The following is a 6,660-nucleotide window of genomic DNA, read 5'->3' on the forward strand; positions in this document are numbered from 1 at the left end:
ATCTTTCATGTTGGCAGGAGGCAAAGTTTATAAGCAGATAAACTAATTTTAGACAGGACTGTGAAGAGTCTGGTTTGTTTATCAGCAAGTTTGCATTTTGAGTGAGGAAGATGAAGGTTTGTTGTATCAAGCCATACTTTAGCATTAGCCAGATATTTGTGTGCAGGATGGCAGTGTCTGTCATACTAATGTTTCATAGCTGAAGCAGTCTTTTCAAGAGCCATTTTAGTTTTCTCATGAATCTTTGTCATAATAGATGCAAAGTCAGTTGTCACTAGTGTGATAGTTCAATGTTGTTCAGTTTGTGTGATATGTGGGTGTCAGCTGTGATTAATGAAAAATAGCATTTTTCTTGTAGCAGAGTGCACTCAGTTGTTATGCTGGAAGGCAGTGAGTCTCAACCATTTTACTCAGTCATCTTGCTGATAGTTTATGAAGAGATGCAAATATTTTTCCACCTCTTAGTTGGCCTGTTCTGTCTGGCTGTCAATTTGTGAGTGATATGTGATTGAGGCATTTTGTGTGATGTGTAATAGTCAGTAGAGATCATCTAGAAATTTAGATATGAACTGTGGTCCTTGATTGGAGATGACCACTTGTGGTATACTATACTTGGCATAGACTTCATCATGCAAGATTCTTGCCCATCCTTCTGATATGAGTTCCATTGAGCAGGTGATCAGAATGATTGTCTTTGAGAAGCAATCAACTACAATGAGGATGGTGTTATAGCCATTACATTCTGGCAATCTGGTGATTATGTCAACCAAGATATGGATCCAAGATGATGATGGAACCTTGTTTGGATGTAGTGGGGCTAATTGGGCTTAAGTTAATGACTTGCCTTGTTGACATATTTCATATGTCTTGATATATGAGATAATATTATTGCCTATTTTAGGCCACTAGTACTCTCATAGTACTAATTTCTTGGTCTTGGCAATGCTGGGATGCCTGGCAGTTGTGTGATCATGGTAAATGGCAATAATCTCCTTATGTAGTTTTTGATCTTGAGGAATATAAATTCACCTGTCATATCAGATCAGTCCTCCTTTTTTGATCATCTTGCATTCATGATTTAGTGATAGAGCCACTCATTGATCTTATTTATGGCTGTTGCAGGTGGCACTTTTAATGCACTCATGGATGTCCTCTTCTGTTGGCATCATCATGGCCCAGAAGTGTTCAGGCCATAATAATATTACTTTCTCATTGTCTCTCTCCTCTTGATCATGGTCTGCTTATTGACTGAGAAGATCAGCCTTTTTGTTTGCTGTTCCTGCCTTGTGATGGAGTGTGTATTGATACTGACAGAGTTTAGTAACCCATCTGGCTTGTCAATGGTTCAGTTTCTGGGGTTGTTAGAAGTACTGGAGATTTTGGTGGTCAGTCCAAATCTCAAAAGTCTCCATGGCTCTAATCAGATAGTGTCACCATTCTTCCAGGGCAAGCTTTATTGCAAGTAGCTTCTTGTTATAGATTTCATAATTTCATTTTATGACTATCAGGGCTTTTGACAAGAACATGACAGATTGCCACTTCCCCTCCTGTTTCTAAGAGAGTACAGCCCCTATTGCTCCTTTGCTTGAGTTGGCCTTGACTCAGAATTTCCCTTCTTGTGTGGGAATGGCAAGGACCATATCTTTAGCAAGTCAGCATTTCAGATCTTCAAATGCTGCCTGTTAAGAGGGGCTTTAGATCCAAGGTGTGTTGCAGATTAGCTGTGTCATTGGCCAGACAATTTTACTGTAGTCTCAAATGAATCATCAGTAAAAATTTGTGAATCTAAGAAAGGACTGTAGTTCCTTCTTCTTGATAGGTTCTGGCCATTCGGTTACTCCCACCATCTTGATGGGGTCCATCCTTATACTCTCCTCACTGGTAATTACCTCAAGGTACTCTGTCTTGAGTACCTTAAACTCACACTTTTCCATCTTGAGGAATAGTTTGTGCTTTCTCATCAGAGCTAGTACTTGTCATACCAGCCTCTAGTGCTCCTCTTTTATCTTAGACATAATCAGTATGTCATTGAGGTAGATGGTGATCTTCTCAGTGGAGATGAGATTCTTGAATATGTTGTTCACCATTCATTGGAAGGTTGCAGGGGAGTTGGTGAGCCTGAAGAATATGACTGTAGGCTCAAACAGCTCCTGGTTGGTTCTGAAGGCTGCTTTCCACTTGTCATCTTCCTTGATATAGACATTGTTATACCTCCAATGAACATCAAGTTTTGTGTAATATTTGGCCTCTTGTAGTTTGTTTATCAGTTCTGAAATCAGCAGAAGTAGATAATGATTTTTGATTGTCATTTTGTTAAGCTTTCGATAGTCTTGAACTGGTTGGAGTTTGCCATCCTTCTTTTTGACAAAGAAGAATGGGGAGGCCATCAGAGATTTTAATAGTTGGATTTGCCTACTGGACAGATTCTCATCCAGAAATTTGTCAAGCTCCTGCTGCTTGTTATTGCTAAGTGGATAGGTTTTGCAATCCAGGTTAGTGTTGGCATTCAGGATTGGTTTGATCACATGATCCTATGGCTTTGGCTCTGGTAACTCATTGAAACACTCTTTTTTGAATAAGTCTTTGTAGTCACATGCCCATTCAGGCACCATCTCTTCAAATGTTTTTTCCTCCTTTTATTTATTTGCCTTGGTGGCCAAGTCATTAGCATGGTGTATAGCATGAATATGTATTTTGCACTATATATCGATGGCTAGAATGGTTTTTCCATCCTCCATTTCTTCATTCCATTGATCTTCAGGATCTTTATCTGACAGCTCAAACAGAATCTTACAGCATTTACAGTGTGCAAAAGTTACCTTCCTAGTCTTCCAGTTAATCAGTGGATTGTGCCTGATTAACCAATCATAGCTAAGGAAGACTTCTTTAGATTTCAGATCAGTTATCACTAAGTCAATCCTCTTAGAATGGTCACCAATTGTAAGTTTAAGCTTAACAAATTCAGTGATTGATCTGGCCTGATTCTTGGTCCCATCAGCATTGTAAACTGAGATTGGTGCCACAGTGGCTCTAGTGGAAAGTCCATGCCTAGTGATGAAGGCATGGTTGATTGAGCTTCTGGTACACCTGCTATCAATTAGGGCAGTGGCTGCATAGCTGGTCTGGAATGTGAGCATCTCAATTTGGATCTTGGTGAGAAGGTCTCATCCTGGAGTCTTGGTTTGTCAAATGAACTTTTGAGGTCTCCAGAGTTTGTCCAATCACTCCAGTGTCCAGTATTGCTCAGCTTTTTTCAGCCCCTTGACTATTTCATCTATGACTTCTTTGGCTCAGGCTTTATGAACCCAGTTCTTGAGTACTGCTTTGGTGGCAGCTTTGCTGGTGGCATTTTTAATAGTCCATCAGGTCTATTTAATGTCAAATGGTTTAAGCCATCCAATGGGGCTTGCTGCCTCTGTTCAGCTCTGAGGCATTTGAGTTTCCTTGTTTAGTGATTCTTCAGTATGTGAGATAGGCAACTGGGGTACATTCAAGTGCATAGATAAGATAGACATAGGAGTAACTACAGAAGTATTGTCAGTCTGACTAGTAGCTATTATTGGCACACCATGAAAGTCTTTGGCTGACCCAGTGGAATTGCTCACTGGTTGGCTCTGTCTTTTACTTCCTCCACTTTAGTTTCTTTGCTGAGTTCCTCTTCTTCCTTCTGTAAGTTGGCAATCTGTGCTCTGATGTCTTTATGCATTCATTTCTTCTTTGGGCAGTTCTTTGCCATATGGCCTTTCTGTCTACAGTTGAAGCATTTGCCTTCCTTCTTCATTTGGTCTATATCCATAGGCTTCTCTGTTTCTGTATATGTTGTTCTAGTTCTGGTCTTCTGCATGCTATAGGAGAGAGCCATCAAGAGTCCTGATAATTTTCTGGCAGTTGTCTCTGACAGTGATTTATTCAGGATTGGTGGGCTCAGCTTCTTCAGAGAACCTTGCAGTGTCAATGACTCTGCTTTCTGCCTTTGTTGCTTCTTGTATATCTCAGTGATCCATTCTTTCCACTTGTCATATCTGACTGGTATTAGAGCTTTGATGCCAATTGCTGAGATCATAGTGATGTACAAGGAGAAGACTCCTCTCTTGAGGGCCTCAACCATTCTTCCATTGTTCACTATATCATCTCTAATTCCAGCAAGTTTCATGAGCTGCTCTAACTTGTCAAAGTAATCTGTCACTGCCCTATCTCCCATCTTGTATTCCTTGATCTTCTGCTTATACACTTCTTGCACTGCTAGATCAATGAATTTGTCATGTAGCATTTGCTTGAATATAGGCTATGAGAGATACTGATAATACTCCCATGTGGCAGACTAGAAGTTTGATGAGATCAAGATCCACCATGTCTTGGCTTTTTCTTCAAGGTAGAAGGTGGTAAATACTACTTTGTTCATGTCAGTCCTGAGGAAGCCAATATAAACCTCAAAGTATTGCTCACAATCAATCAGGAATCAGTTAATATTGTCAGATGCTCCCTTAAAGAGTTGAGGTTTCCTCAGTAAGTCTAAGCAGCATTGTAGCATAATGGCATCTGCAAGTAGGGTGCCCATTGGATTGAGCCAGTCTGAGAATGGGGAATACTGCCATTCAGCTAGTGGTCCTGGAAACAAGTGTAATGAGTTGTCATCCATGACAGAACTGCCTTGAGGGGCAGCTTCCTTTCACATGATTACTCCATCATGTACAGTAAAATCTAGCTGTATTGCTTCAAGGTCATCTTATATAGGTTCTTTTCTGCTTCCAGTGGCTGTATCAGAAGGCAGCTGGGCTCCAAGAATCCTACTTCCTCTGCCAGTCTAGAGGTTTCAATATAAACTTGGCTGATTCTTTGGTTGCAGTCAGAACCAGGATAGCTGAGTTGCCATGGAGCAGAAGGAGGAGATGGAATACAAAAATGTGCTTTGGATTGACAGGGCCATATAAATAGCTCATTTTAGCATGATAGGAGGAGACCAGGACATTGGCTGTATGGGCTTTGGCATCTGATATGCTGGTGGCCTACTGACTGAGTCTTTCAGATAGTTCTTGTTATATTGTTGAGTGATATAATATGTAGCTATATGCCTAAGGATTTTAATTTATTCATTAGGTTCTGAATAGGTATATAACTGTCCTATTTGTGATGCCAACCAGTTGGCATTGCCTCACAAATACTTTACCCTCTGCAGATACAATTCCTGGTATTCCTGCATCCTAGCCCACTGAATTTCTTTCTCCAATGTTTCTTCATCCATGTCTTTGTTGAGTTCATAGGCTAACTCTCTGCCAGCATAAGGGGACTCACTGTCTTCAGTCTTCTCATCTTCCTTGAGCTCATCTCCCTTTCCTTCCTTGTAGAGGAAAACATTGGGTGAGTCATAAGAACTCTCCTCATCCCCTCACAGTTGTACTGTCTTCATTGACCCACTGCCTTGACTGAGTACTTGGCCCAGTAGTGAGGCCTAAAAAGTCTGAAGCATTGAGATAGATGGAAGCAGGTTGACTTCTGATATCAGAGTTATACCAGTTCTCTCCCATCACTCTTGCTACTGCCACTTGCTTGCAATAGAGCTGGACATTTCTTCTGTACCTATTATTGAGGAGCTGCCTGACTATCTGACTTCTGAGGAATCCTCAGAGAGCATGAGCAGGGATGTGAGTGGTTCCAGGGACTCATAATCTGTAGTGTCTGAGGACAGACTCATTGTCCCTAAATACAGTGTCAGCACTGGGTGTTCTTTGGGGAGGGGGATACTGGAGGATTGAGAGGTGGGCAGAGGTTTCTAGTTAGAAGAGGGATCCTGTCATCCCTTCTTCCTGCCTCACTGGCAGTGAGGACTTCTGTGTTGGTCCACTGCTCTGGGGCCCAAGGGTCAGAGTCGGTTATACTGGGCTCTCTAAAGATTGAGGTAGAGAGCAAATGGTCAGCTCATACTAGTGCAAGTACTGATGTGACTTCTGGGAAAAGTCTGTACTAGTTTGAGATGTCAGCCCTTGCCAGATGCTTTCTTTCAATGCTCTGCTGCTGCTCTCTATGCTGCTGATCATACTCAGCAGCCCTTCTTTTGTGTCCTTTATGGATGAGATGCTCCTTGAGCTCACTCTGGGCTGGTTGAGGGATCTTTTGCTGTCTTTGTTTCTTCTGTCAGAGGGCTTCATTATAGTTGAAGGAGATGTTGAGGTCTCAAGCAGAGAATAACCTATGGATGATTTTGTTTTAATTTTCTCAGATCTGGCACTTATCATTGAGCCAGTCTGAGGGTGCCCTCTCCAGCCTGCTGCTGGTTCCAACTGAGACAGTGGCAGAAGGGCTGTGACACTGGCTTTGAGATGATGGGTGATGAGATCTCACAGCTATCTGAGTGAGACTGAGGGAATCTCTGGCATGGTCACTAATTCCATGAGTTTGAGAGGCTCTGGGAGGGTTGGAGGAGGGAGACTGCTGAAAGAAGTCTTTAGAGAGGTTCTCATCTTCACAGTTGGGGATGAGGGCTCATATCTAAGGGTTCCTGAATCCTGTGAGGCCAGGGTTATTGTTTCTGCCATTTGATCAGAGAGGGTATCAGTGATGTGCTTGGTAACAGCTAAGTGACTAAGAGAAGTGAATGAGGAATGAACTCTCAAACACCAACACCTAACCACTCAATACACAATCACCAAATACAGTTGAGGT

This window comes from Guyanagaster necrorhizus, assembly GCF_019112545.1.
Source record: "Guyanagaster necrorhizus MCA 3950 unplaced genomic scaffold BT62scaffold_15, whole genome shotgun sequence".
Classification (NCBI taxonomy): Eukaryota; Fungi; Basidiomycota; class Agaricomycetes; order Agaricales; family Physalacriaceae; genus Guyanagaster; species Guyanagaster necrorhizus.